Source organism: Coenobita brevimanus, chromosome 1 (genome assembly GCF_032717465.1).
Source record: "Coenobita brevimanus isolate Jiangsu-jjx chromosome 1, ASM3271746v2, whole genome shotgun sequence".
Taxonomy (NCBI): domain Eukaryota; kingdom Metazoa; phylum Arthropoda; class Malacostraca; order Decapoda; family Coenobitidae; genus Coenobita; species Coenobita brevimanus.
Window position 1 is genome coordinate 63,384,433 of NC_136954.1, and position 15,404 is coordinate 63,399,836.

Here is a 15,404-nt window from a genome sequence, read left to right on the forward strand (position 1 = left end):
TCCTGCAGTGATGTGTCACAGGCTGATGATGATAATGGTGATGATAATGATGCTGATGATTATAATACAGCTAGTACTGGCGATAGCGGTGAGGATTAAACCTCTGTTCGAACTAACAGAAATGGGATCAGTATGGTGATGATGATGATGATAATTGTGATGTTGAAACTCCTGTACCAATTAACTAAGCTGGGATTATTGTGATGATGATGATTGTGATGAAACTATACGCTCGATGAAACAGCTGGGATGATGACAATTATGATGATGATGACAATGATGATGATGATGACAATGATGATGATGATGATGATGATGATGATGATGATGACGATGATGATGATGATGTGACTCCCTTACAAATTCTACATTTTGATTAGAGGGCAGTGATGAATATGATCATAAAGGTGATGACTCTGATATAACATCTGTTCTACATCTTTTACAGTGTTGGGATGACAATAACATGCTGCTGACGTTGATGATGATGATTAAGACGACGAGAATGATGATGATGATTACGACAACGAAGATGAAGACAACGACGATGATGACGACGACGACGATGATCTTCTAGTCACTGGCTGAGTCACATCCTCCTTTCCTTTTCGTTTAACCTCAAATGTTTTGGTGACTGGGCATGCGTGTGTGTGTGTGTGTGTGTGTGTGTGTTCGTGTATGTATATCTTGGATGATGATACCATAGTTATTCAAATGGCAGAATTATTTCCACACATTCATAGTTTTATTTCAAGGGTAAATTTTAGGCCAAGAATATAGGACCTTTTACCTATACAATTACGAGACACTCAATATTCTGAAAAGCTTATTACGTCCCATAAATCGCATAACAGGGTTTCATAAGTCACTGATCACCGTCTCTTTATGTATCGTTAGGAAAGGATGACTATAAGTGAAGTAATACATATATTTTGGTCTTTATTTAAATGGAAGAATTAAACTTACATATTCTTTTAATTTTAAGGATACAATGCATGATTTTCTACATTTTATCACAGTAGCTCTAGGACAGGCCCTGACCGTCTGCTTCTCACTAACCATTTTCGGATGAGAGGTGTTGTACTCATATAGGCTTTAGAGATTATAGTTAAGCCAAGTTACGTTCTACCAGCCCCACACATTAAGTCACACACCATCACCCTCTCACACCACACCATACCATACCACCCTCCCACACCGTATCACACCACACCATACCAATCTCTCACAATACACACGAAATCACAGTCCCACACCACACAGAATCACCCTCTCACACCACACCACAAAAAATCCTCCTCCCACACCACACCACACCACACCACACATAACCACACATAACCACCCTCCCACACCACACAAAACCACCCTCCCACACCACACAAAACCACACAAAATCCTCCTCCTACACCACACCACACAAAATCACCCTCCCACACCACACCACACATAACCACCCTCCCACACCACACCACACCACACCACAAAAAATCCTCCTCCCACACCACACCACACATAACCACCCTCCCACACCACACCACACCACACAAAACCACCCTCCCACACCACACCAAACCACGAAAAATCCTCCTCCTAAACCACACCACACCACACAAAATTACCCTCCCACACCATACCACACAAAACCACCCTCCCACACCACACCACACCTCACCACACAACCCTCCCCACACCACACCACACAACACCCACGACCAGCACACCACACCACACCACACCACACCAAGAAGATTAACCTAAGGGTCCTGAAGCTCCCGCATCTATTAATTCTGAGCTTGTTTCCACGTAACTCCACACACACACACACACACACACACACACACACACACACACACACACACACACACACACACACACACACACACACACACACACACACACACACACACACACACACCTCAGGTCAAGTCTTTCACAGAAGCGATAACAGAAGGAGAGAGAACGTAACTGAATGGCAAGCCAGAGATGGAGTGAGAAGAAGAGGTGCACAGAGAACAAGATTCAGAGATCATATGATGCAGATCTACCGAGCAAGGACGGAACAAGCCAACAATCAATGGATCAGAGTGGAGAAAGGTGAGAGGGTCCTTATCCTGCAGTGGTGTGTCACAGGCTGATGGTGATGATATTGATGGTGATAATGATGTTGATGCTGATGGTGGTGATGCTTTAGCATCTCAACGTATGAGGTTACAGAATGCACAGTGAGGCTGCATAGCCAGGAAATGAAGAATGTGAGTGCATTTAAGTATTTATGTAATATGATGAATAAGGATGGAAGATTAGGGGATGAAGTGACTGAAATAATACATCAGGGTAGAAGGGTTGCTTGTTCTCTAAAACGCAGTGATTAGGAAGAGGGAACTGAGGATGAAAGTATGAAAAAAAAAAAGAGTGCACTACATGCTGTGATTCCCACTTTAAAGTATGGAAGTGAAGCTTGGATCTTGTTGAAAGGACACAAGAGTGAGAGCAGTGGCAATGAGCTACTTGAGAGGAGCATGTGGAGTTTCATATAGAGACAGACAGACAAATGGGCAGATGAAGGAGCGTTGTGATGCTGATGTGGATGAGATTGAAAGCGTTAAGCGAAACACTTCGAGATGGTTTGGCCATGTGGAGAGGATGGCGAATAAGAAAATGACTAGACGAGTGCACATGAGTTACCTGGCAGGATAGAGGGGGATGGGGAGACCGACGATGAGATGGAGCGAAAGAGTAGAGACATATGAGTGGGATACTTGAGCTAAATGGTAGAGGACAGTACATCATGTAGGCGATTTGCTTGTGGTCACCCCTTACGGGATTAAGGAGTCTGGCTATAGATAAACAGATATAGATAAATAGGTAGGTGATGATGATAATATGAAGATAATGATGATGATGATGATGAGAATGGTAATGATAATGAGAATGACGGTGTAAATAATGATGATAATGGTGGCAATGAGGACGACAACTATGATGATGATGATGATGATGATGATGATTATGATGATGATGATATTGATGATTTTTGTCGGCAGGTGGAAGGACGAAACAGCAGGAACTCTACCATCGGTCCAAGCATCCACGATTCCACATCCACCCATCCATCCATCTCGCTTGATGTTAAAAGCTAAGTCTATTTAACTTAAGTAGTACCAGTTGCTTCTTCATAAGCTTTCCAGCTGTCTGAACAGATCTGCAGTAGTTTTAAAAACTTCTAAAATAACTCGGTTCTGGAGCTCAGTTTGATACTTTTATTTTCCTTTGATCAGAACTGGCCCGGCAAATTTTGAGAAAAGTCCCTCAAGTAACTCCTATTATTTTTATTACTAGGTTTCTAATGCTGTCCATAGATCTGTTGTTGCTTTAATAGTTTCCTAGACAACACAGTCTTGGCTCTGTTCTCTACCACCCTATTATACCATGTCATATAGTGTTCTCACTCACTTGCTCTGTACGCTCGCTCGCTTGAACAATAAATCACTGAAGAAAAGGTGGTATAAAGCCCCCTAAGCCGCCACAGTATTATAACCCTCGGTATGCAGTCCGTTCCCTGTGGCCTTGTAACTTTGAGTACCCGAAGTGTTTAGAAAATAACTTGAAATATTTTCCTTTCGTAACTATACTCGTTTCACTTTAACTTGGCCTGAGTCGTTGTTGTTCTTGTTACATCTTAGGCTCCTCTGGATGTGAACCCAGTGCTATGTTGAAGGTTTGTCTGTGTTGTGGTGGTGTGGTGCAGGATGTGGGTGTGCTGTGGTGTGGGGGTGCCACTTTGCAGTATGAGCACAGGGGACTGTATATGTGTGTTATATTTTGTGTTAGTATTGTAGCAGGGAAGGTTGGTGTACTCGTGTCTCTGGGTTCAGTAGTGTCTGAAGGGTGTATGGCTGGTGGTGGCACATGAAGGGTGCTGTTTGGCAGAAAGTTTTGGCTGGCTGGGGTGTCTGTCTGTTTATGTATGTGTTTGGTATAGAAAGTTTTAGCTGCTGGGGTGTTTGTGTGTTTATGTATGTGTTTGGTATAGAAAGTTTTGGATGGCTGGGGTGACTGTATGGTTACATATATGTTTGGTATAGAAAGTTTTGGCTAGCTGGGGTGTCTGTGTGTTTATGTATGTGTTTGGTATAGAAAGTTTTGGCTGGCTGGGATGTCTATGTGTTTATGTATATGTTTGGTATAGAAAGTTTTGGCTGGCTGGGGTGTTTGTGTGTTTATGTATGTGTTTGGTATAGAAAGTTTTGGATAGCTGGGGTGACTGTATGTTTACATATATGTTTGGTATAGAAAGTTTTGGCTGGCTGGGGTGTCTGTGTGTTTATGTATGTGTTTGGTATAGAAAGTTTTGGCTGGCTGGGATGTCTATGTGTTTATGTATGTGTTTGGTATAGAAAGTTTTGGCTGGCTGGGGTGTCTATGTGTTTATGTATGTGTTTGGTATAGAAAGTTTTGGCTGGCTGGGGTGTCTGTGTGTTTATGTATGTGTTTGGTATAGAAAGTTTTGGCTGGCTGGGGTGTCTATGTGTTTATGTATGTGTCCAGAAGTGTAGAGTTGGTTGGAGGATTGGACATGTTGCAAAGATAATCTGTGTAGTGTTGGGCGGTTGTTCGATTTTGTTTCTTTGTGGAGAGGATGATGCAACATAAGGGTACAAGGGTGGGACGGATCTTGTGCTGAAGTGATGAACTTTGTGCCTCTCATATTCACTTGGTCTCTGACTGAAATTAGTTATGTTTCTTGGTGTAGGCTGTCAGTACTTGTGGGCTTAGTGTCTTCTACTATCAAGGTATTGTTTTCTGTTCTTTAAAGCTTCTTCGTGTTTGTGTTGGGTAAGATCAGGGCTCAGCTTGTGCGACAGTAATTCACGGTTGTTTTAATGATTTACTTATAAGTGGAGGATGGAGTTGGGATGTATATGAGAGAGGGTGTGTGTGAATTAGAGGGAGTAATGCATAATGACAGGGGACATGGTGGCATAGAGGCGACTTGTTTGTGGCCACCTCTTAAGGGATTAAGTCTTCTGGCTATAGATAGATGGATAGACAGATAGCTTATAAATAGTTTCCATACGGTTTGCAGAGTAGTAGCGATAGTTATCACTAGAATATGATGCTAGTCACGAATGAGTGCTGTGGAAAGGATGTAGAATTGTAGTATTGGCTGTTTCTGCTACTGATCTGCGTAACATTCTCGTATGCTTTAAATGAAACTCTGTGCCAAGTTAAAGTGAAAGGCGTGTATGTTTGTGTAGGAGGAACAAGAGACAAGGAGGTATTCTGTGGCCTGTTTTCTTTGTGCTTCCTACAATACACAATAATAGTTATGACGGGGCATTGATGGCAAGTTTGTGGGTCAGCACACTCTTACGGCCTCTCATTATACAAGGTGGTCCATATATTACGCCACCCAGTTCTTGTGTGTTGCGGGCACGGCTCAGTGAACATTACCAGTGTCTATCCTGCATCATTATCTACTTCCCATAACCCTCTTCAGGCTTAGCTTTATAATATAGGCTTTAATTTAGGTCCATTGATTGCATGGTGGAGAATTCCCATAACCCTTTTTATGTTCAGCTTCATATTATTGTATTGTATAATCTTTTATTTATGTCCACTGACCACACAGCTGAGTAGCAATTTGGTGAAGCAGTCAGAATGTCTTAGCTCATCACAAAAGCCGTCCCCACAACACACAAGACTGGAGAGCGCAATATACTTATCATATCAACTATATTAAGTCAAAGCCAAAGTTAAAAAGATAAGGAAACAAGACAGAAAATTTAAGTTTTCTTTATTAATACTTCAGTATAGAATACATTAACAGAGACCGCAATATAAAATATGCATTCAAAAGTAGCATTTGCCCACAGAACATTGTGGAGGGGAGCGACCCGACTTGCAAGGCAGATCACACCATCACCACCAGGCTTCTCTCGGCAGGTCAGGGCAGATCACCAGCAGCAGCAGCAGCAAGTAATCTCACGGCTGAGGAAAACACGACACCCTGCCCCTGCCGCCGCCGCCGCCGCCGCCGCCGCCGCAGCCGCCACCACCACCACCACCACCACCACCACCACCACCACCACCAGGCATCTCAGAGTAGAGGAAGACACCACACCACCGTCAGGCTTCTCACGGCAGGGCAGACCAAACATCAGCAGGGTATGACCAGTGTGGCAAGGAAGCAGCGTCAAGGCAGCAGACTCCAGTACGACCTGTGGACCAGATGTGTATTAGTTCAAATCAGTGTTAGCTTTAATTATTTAATCTTACATTGCAGAAACTTCATCTTGGCACTATTCCTTGTAGCACCTTTTTCTTAAGATTATTTCTACGTATGTTATTAGTGTATCTTACTGTGTAATATGCAAAACAGGCAAGAGAGAGGTGCTAAGGAGTCTCAGACAACGGGAATATGTACCTTATATCCACACTAAACCAAGTGAATAAGTAACATTTAGGGACCCAAGGCTAGAAGAGCTTAGTTATAGTGATGTATTTTATATCAGGAAAGAGGTAAATTATGCTAGTCTTCACTCAGTTCAAGCTCTGAAACCTATGTGAGCCTCAGTTGTTAGGTACAGATCTGAGTCTATTAATTACTTAGTGAAAACGTGAGCCATAATTCAACATGTAATTATTAAGTAATTACATTCAGATGTACGAGTAATTGTAACCAATAAAATTTATGTTACGAGTTCTGAGTATGTTATTGACCCCCATGTACGACAAAATGGTGTCTTTGAATAACTGACATTCTGGATTTATCGAAAAAAAAGTCAGAATGGCTAGATTTTACGAAAACACGAAAAGTTATAGATTTATCAATAATAATCAAAAGGACCAACTGTACTAAAGTCAAGACAAAGTTGGCCTGATAGAATATACGGGGCACAACTGATGGGTCTCGGAAAAATAAAACATCCCAAAATAAATCCTGGGACACTGTATAATACCATAAGAACACTACCTGCCTCGATAGAGAGGAGCCAGACCAGAGTGACAGGCCAAGTAATGTGGTCTACGTCAGACAAAGAACTAAGCTGCCAGGCCAGCTGTTTCACTGTCATAACCTCTGAACCGACATGTCATCGCCACCCTAACCCACCCACACACACACACACACACACACCCACACCCACACCCACACGTCTATCGTTGACTATGGTCGACACTGCTTCGGATATCATGTGCCGTATGATGATGATGATGAGGGGAGACCCAAATATTTTTTGTTACCCCTAAAATTTCCGACTCAACCGTTTTCTATGATTAATAAAAGGGTAACTAGGGTAAACTTATTGTTTGTAAAAGCCTCTCCTCGGGTTCCTACGCTACTGAGGGTGCAATGAATGTTACTCTGTGGCGTATTCCATTTATTAGATTGCAATAAAATCAATTACACACTCGTAGACTTCGTTTTAATCACCTCTTGTTGCTGTTGCTCCTGCTGTTCTTGTGGTCGTAGGTTGTTCTGTACGTGATCCCAGTGGACTTCAGGCTGAATTTTCCCTTTCCTGAAGTCTACCGTCCTCCTGTAGGGAGATAGGGAGCGTTTAATGATAGTTATGTGACCTGCCAGCTGCACCGCCTGTTGTGGTGTTCTGGGGTGTGTTGTGATGCATGTATTGTGTGTGTGTTGATATGGTGTGCTGTGCTGGGACAAAAACTACCCATTAAATAAACATAAACAGTAAAAAATACGTCAATTATTGATCCAACCTTCAGTTGTACGTCTGGCAAACCAATCTTTCAGGCACTTGATCGTACAGCACACATAACGCAATAACTTTACCAAATTATCAAAATCCCTCTAAAAACATTAATTTATCACTAGTGTATTACCTTATAGTGGAAAATCAGGTGGAATTACAAGCAAATTAAGGAGAATAGACGGGAAAATACTCCGAGTTGGGGTCAGAGTGGAGACGGGGTGAGTGTGGCAGCGAGAAAGACATCACTTGCAGCCACACCTCCGCGGTGTGAGGTCTGGCGTGCAGCTCTACTCTGCCAAATTCACTGGCTCTATCTGTTTCGCTGCGTCTCTGTCTCTATCTCTATCGCTGTCTATCTCCATTTCTATCTTTGTCTGTCTCTCATACATGCACACATACACAGTTTTACATCATACCATCGTCATTTACACCATTGATATAATTATATACTGTATCATTCTTTAACATATGCACCTCCCAACCTCTCTCTCTCTCTCTCTCTCTCTCTCTCTCTCTCTCTCTCTCACACACACACACACACACACACACACACACACATGCACAAAAACAACATACACTATACCTCCATCCGTTGAGTGAGATGGTATGCGTGACGAGAACAAGGCCATCCAAACAGGCTACTTCTGCCCCACTGGATGTGTTCCTGGAACGCATACCTCCCTGAGTGATGAGAGTGGTGGTGTTGCTGGTTGTGTTGTGGTTCAGGCCCTGGTGCTGTTGGTGATAAAGATCATGTTGTGAAATTCCATCGACACAGTATAAACATAACACATCTATACCATGACTTACACACACACACACACACACACACGCGCGCGCAACAAGCAACCACAAACACCCTCACTGTTAAACCACTTTCACTCTCTAAATAAAATAACCTGTTGTTGACTAGAATAGGAGCTGTCCCGACCATGACAAGGTTATTGGTACCAGTATAAACACTATCAGGCTCCTAGGACACTATCTAAGCTCTAGAAAGAAGTCTGAGTTAGCTAGAATAAAGGAAAGAAGGCCCATCACAATACGAATACTTGTATGAAATATCTGACAGTACTATCTCCCTAAAAATGTTTAAAAATAATCTATATATTAAAATCACACCTTATGACAGTACGGGAAGAAATATGCTCTAGAAGAATGCTCTAGAAGTATGTCCTAGAAATATGCTCTTATGGCCTAGTTTTATACAGAGTTGGGAATGGAGATCAAGAGAGTAAAACAGTACCGAGATAACGATCCAAATATGAGGCTTCGAAGAATAAGATGAAACGAAGCTTATTAACTTTATCTGTTTAACTTAGTGTCAGTAATTTGGTAGGGCATATTCAACAGCAAATAATATAGAAAGAAGAATCATGAGCATGGGAATTAACATACATATGGAAAAGTGTACAGGATGGAGTTCGACTCGTAACACTGGTTTCAAGGCAATATATGATCCCATTATTTAACCTAGGATATGATTTGCACGAGATCTAAGTCAGCTGTATTAATTCTACGAAAAAACATAGGAATATAGCACTAGAAGTAGTAATAATAGCATAAACTGACCTTAAAATGACTGAAAACAAGCGGGGATGGTGCTGGGTAGGCGGGTTTGGTTCTGGTGGCGATGCGGTGAACTAACCAAGCTGATGACGTTATGGCGGCGACCACTGCCTCTCATTTGAACCCCAGACGCCCTTCAAGACGGACCTCCTGGCTCCACTTGCCCAGCTGATGACTTTGGCGATTTTTCCTCTCCATTTCAGGTCTGTTAAGGGAATTTAAAAGTGTATTATTTTTAGCGTGACTTATTTTCCATGTTTTTGGTGGCTTTCGGCGGAAAAGAAGCTCGAATTTAATTTATATTTTTTTTTTAAGAAATAGCAAGATATTTTTAGGAATTTTACCGGTCTTTGCAATATGTCTGCCAGTGAGGTGAAGGAAGCCGGCAGACTGTATTTTCAACTTAGTGAAATATCAATGCAGCCAACACCAAGACTCTTGTCCTCATTACTGCCAGCTGTCTGCCTAATTCATTTTTAATATATATATATTTTTACAGTAAGAATTTTTCCTACTCTGCCACAAACGGTAAGACTGGCAATAGGCCAAGTATGTTGGTGCCTGATCGTGACTAAATCCTCCCGTTAACCCCAGTGAACCGATGACGAATTATCCGATTTTATTCCTCGCATCTGAGGATAATTTTACCTTAATTTTACGAATTAGACATTTTTCGAACTGGAGGGGTTGGACACAGCCTTCATTAACACTTAAACTGAGACATCCCTTAAGCTGAATAAATGCGTCTTGTAGTTGCCTGATAGGTTATTGGACTGGAAAGGGTTATTAAAGAATCAATTTCTGCCACTGGTATGCTTCCCTTTAAGATAGTGTATTTTGCCTATTATTCCCGCTATTTCCAAACTCTTTAAATCAGCTTAGAGAATTTGGTCTAATGGGGTCTGATACAGCCTTAACCCCTTCACAATAAGTCCTATGTTCAATAAAATCGTCTGAAGCCAGCATGCTCCAAACAAAAAATTGTCATAGAACTGAAGGTTAAAACTGATTTCGGATTTTTTGTCGTTTATTACAGTCGGGGTATTTTCGTTTTCTTTCACTAGGGGTAGGATTTACCCCTGTTTCGAATGATTTAGATTAATTTCCACCACAAGTGATGCCTAACCCCTTTTTGGGGTTGAAGTCAAATATGAAATAAAATCCTTGAAATTAACAGATAAGTTTTTCTTTTCATTTTTTTCACTAGTGGCAGAATTTACCCACATTTCGAATGTTTTTGAGGCTAATTCTCGCCTATGTTTTTCTTTATTAAATTAACCTAACGTAACCCAACCTGACCTAACGTAATCAAACTTAACCCCTAACCTAAGACACATTTGCGAAGGATATGTCATAGAGAAGACCCCCTCCCTCTTCTAATTTGAGGAGTTTGTCATAGAAAAGGCTGGAATACCCGACGGCCTTGACTGTAATAATTGGTAATAATTCCCTGATTTCTGGGTCGTTTTTATATCAGTTCTCTCATTAATCTGGTCCACAATATCGTTCTTTTACCAAGCTCAGTGGCAGAAATAGAAAATGCTATGGCTAAATAAGTCTTTAACGTAAACGAAATTATTAGTATTTGGCCTCAATATTCATCTCCATAAATTTGCTAAACTGCATTTTTTTTTTCCAGGCTCTACTTCGCTCGCTGGCACGATGTTCAGCAGCAGTGAGGAGTGAAGGCCAAGCAAGATTTTACACCTTCAGTACGAGAGATGCATGTATGAAGTTACCCCTGTCCTGCAGCCTACCATCCTTTTGGTACTATCAGTACCACCACATGGTGTCCCTCTCCAGCACCAAAATGGATGGATGTAGGCTGCTTTTAATCCCTTCTGTTGGACACCCTTCTTGATCTGAATTAATCCGTCAGAGGCAGCCAGAATACAATTATACAGGCGTCATCGTACTGAGTCAACACAGCAGCTTCAGCAACAGGTATATGCAATAATTTTTTTAATTTGCCAATATTATTGAGTATAAATTTGCGATGATCGTTGTTGCAAATGTACATCTCTCATATGAACAACCTTGTGTAAACTCAACGTGCTAATTAATCCTTTAATTGCATTAATTTCAAATCTCAACATGTACTAATCTGTTATACTTATATGGCCTAATCTTTTCCCCACAGGTTGCCTCGCTGGTGTGTAGTGATGGTAGGGTGGAGGGCAGGCTGGGGTGGGGGTGGGGGTAGCAAGGAGCAGGGAGGGTCATGGGGCAAGCTTAGGTGGGTTAGGCTGCAGAGTTATGGTCATCTAGGTTGGCTTTCTAGGCTGGGTAGAGTTAGGTGTGGTAGACTTAGGTCATCTATTAGCTTACTTCGTTGATGTTGGTTGTATGGTTGTCCGGCCGGACATGTCTGTGGTTGTCGTTGTTGGTTGTTGGACACGAGTTTGTCTGAGCGGCGATACACCACCAACAGAGGAGCGACAGCATCATCATCAGCAGCAGCGTCGTTGTCCTCGTCGTCATCGGTAACAGCAGCAGCAGCAGCAGTAACTTCAGCGATGAGACAGGTAACTGGATGATCCTAAAATGGAATTGAAATTAGCCAAATGTAACACATGATAGAAAATTCAATTTTGAATAATGGTTGAATATTAATCTTGAAGAGTAAAGCTCTAAACACCTAATGTACATATGTTTTTTTTTTTTTTCCTAAACCTGTATGTGTGGCCTTACTTTGATATAAGACAGTATTAAAAGCAGATTAGGTTTTGATAATTGTTTTTTTGGACAGGCGAGCACAGAAGAGCGGAGATGCATCATCGACCATGCAGCTTCCCTGAACCCGATGTGCTGAGAGGGAGCGAGGACGGGAGAAAGGGTGATGAAGCTAGACGGACATGCGAGGGAGCGAGGACGGAGGGATGGAAGAGCGAGGACGGATGGAGGAGCGAGGACGGGCGAGGGGGCGAGGACGGACGGGCAGAGGAGCGAGGGGGCGAGGAGATAAGACCTACGAGGGAACAAGCTACTACTACTGCTGGTGTGTAAGCTGTTGGCAACCTTTCCCTTGTGACCGTATTCTCGTTGGCTCAGTAGGATATCTCTAGTCCGTTTACCCTAACCTGACAAATATCCATAATCTCTTCATGCTCAGTGGATAGCAAAGTGTAATCAGACTGGAGACTTTGACTAATAATCAAGGGGAGGCGGTGGCTCAATCGGCAGAGAGGTGGCCTGCAGTCCTACCGGACCCAGGTTCATATCCCTGCTGGGGCAGGGAACAGCTTAAGGATCTGAATTTCATAAAATCAGACTTTACAGATCTACCAGAAGACCCGCCGACATGTCGAAAAAATATCCCCGCTAATACCAATATGAGACAGCCCAGCTATGTATTCAGTATGAACGATGGGTGTTAGCGTCGAAGTGGTGACATGTAGAGGTGTATGGCATGTAGGAGGACTACTGGGCCTTGAGAGCAGGCTGTGAAGCCAATGCCCAGAATCGGACACACACACAAAAAAAAAATCCTACCTTTTAGCTTAAGTCCATCGAATTTCATGTAGCCACGACATACGTAATGAAATAGTTAATATATTACACATACCAGTAAAGGTGTGAGTGGTAAAGGCAGGTGAAAACAGGCTATAGCATCACGTTACTTGTAGGTGCTAAATGTTACTTTTACTTAACTTAGGCATTGTGTAGATACTGGACAAAATGTATAGGAAGATGGCACAATTATGCAAAACAAATCGTGAAGGAAGAGGTATTAAAGAAATCTAATCTAATGGGAACGTCACTATGCTATCACTAACATATACTGAATTAAGACAACTGATGTAGAATTATAACTGACAACTGTTGCTGTGACTATGTTAATCTTACAGACTGATGCAGGCGACGAGCCTACGACGAGGGGCGGAACCTGTGGCGTCGACGTGGGGGTGTTGTGTCGGCGTGGAGGTCGTTGTGTCGGCGTGGAGGTCGTTGTGTCGGCGTGGAGGTCGTTGTGTCGGCGTGGAGGTCGTTGTGTCGGCGTGGAGGTCGTTGTGTCGGCGTGGAGGTCGTTGTGTCGGCGTTAGGGCTGGGTCGTCGTTGGGGCCTACTGTGTCGGCGTTGCGTGCGGCGTCAGCGTGGGACTGCAGCGTCGAAGTGGAGCTGCAGTGCTGGTGTGCAAGTGCAACAAATACGTCAACAGCAACTGCAATGGTAAGAAATAATTTAAGTTTTCAGTCTTTTGCTAAAGTTTGTTCATAAGATTGCTAGCTTGTACCTTCAACTTGACACAGCTACCAAACACTAAGCAAACCAGAGAGAATAATTGTGAAAATACTACCAAACAAAATTAAACAATTCACGTCTTTGGAGATGTAACATGCTATCAAAAGTTCTGTCTGCACATGAGTAAGTTAAAGACCACATATCTTTTTCCAGCATTTAACCTTTAAAAGTGCATTGTGTAATACTGCAAAGAACATTCCCATAAAATAACTGATCATAAAACTTAAAAGAAATGATGCAGCAGTGTTCATGTTCCACAGGGATGCAGACGGCGTACCTACCATGTTGGGGAAGAGGCGGAAGCTGTGATTTGGGCGGAAGCTGCGATGTGGGCAGTTGTCGTCGTCATGGGCGGAAGCTGTGTGGCCGGCGGAAGGTTCGGATGCTGCAGTGGTAAGATAAATTTGCTATATGATAAAGCTGCTTATACTTGCTGACCTTAAACTTTTAAAATATCTGCATGTGTAACTAAAACATCCATGTGCATAAAAACACCTTAAGAGAACTGCTGCTGAGACTACGTTCACCTTGCAGGGGGTGAGGAGCTGCCGAGACAGAGCTGTGATGTCGCCAGGATTAGATGAGGGCGGGAGATGAAGCGTCAGCGTGGGGAACTGTGGAAGCTGTAAATGGTAAGATGTGTTTTAGTGTTACCTGACTCTAATTAAATGTCTTGGTCAGTTAAATATCTGCACGACAGTGAAAATAAACAGCCATGTAGAAAAATAGCCCCTGTCGGGGTCTTCGTCGGGCCTGTGTGGGCGTCGTCGTGGCCTGTGGAAGCTGTGGTATTGCTGGCCTCTGCAATGATGAACAGTTTTGTTGACAGAGGTAATCTTGTTGGCATAATGGACTTGGTGCCTCTTCCATAGTGATTTAATTGTCACATTAATACTTTTATGTGCAAAATAGATATACCTACAGCATAAATGAAATTGTTAGTGTCATTAAGTACTTTGCAACAATTTCCTCAAGATATCATTGTCATAGGAGGTGTTAATGAAATAGACCAACAGGATTACCGCTCAGATGCCATGTCCAGTTATAGATGGCGAATAATTATGGGAAAAAATAGTTTATGTAGTAGATGAAATAACTCTGAAATAGCTTATCGGACTAGATCTGTATTCACCGACACTGGTATTACAGGGAGGGACGTGTGAGCAGAAGTGCACTTACTGAGGTGGCCAGAAAAGCAAAGAAGGTACTACGTGAGGAAGCCAGAGGACGAGATGAGCAAAGAATACAAGAAATCATGCCTATGACACAAGAGGTCAGAGATAAAATGAGTGGATAACTGAACCGGGATGCCAGAGCAGTGTTGGCATTTCATCACGCCAGGTACAGTTTAGTTATGGCTTTTGATACAGGTATGGCACATGACTGATTACACTGTTTAATATAATGATTATACAGTTGGATAAGGTGATCAGTAATTCTGTTTCGTCTCCAAAATGCTTACGTCTCATCCTTGAAATCAATCTATCTATCTGTTGCCAGACGCCATAATCCCGTAAGGGGTGGCCATTTGACTGAGTTATTTGTTTTACGGGGAGGGGCACTAACCCTCCACCAAACCACTTGTTGACACGTAGGGAGCACGTATGGTTTGGTTATATGGTTACCACCCAGCGTTGTAAATGGTTTCTTGGCTGACAGGAAACCATTTGGCTTGTCACTCAATGTAAAGCCACCTGTAAAGGAAAGAAAATCAATAAGAAGTGACAGGAAAGATGGGAGAAATATGAAGAGAGGAGGACAGGCACAGAAAAAGAATGATAAAGGCTAAGGAAGAAGTAGGCAGCACTACATCAAGTGAATGGATGATGGTCGCCACCACCTACCGCAGTCCTTGAAATTATTGAGTTA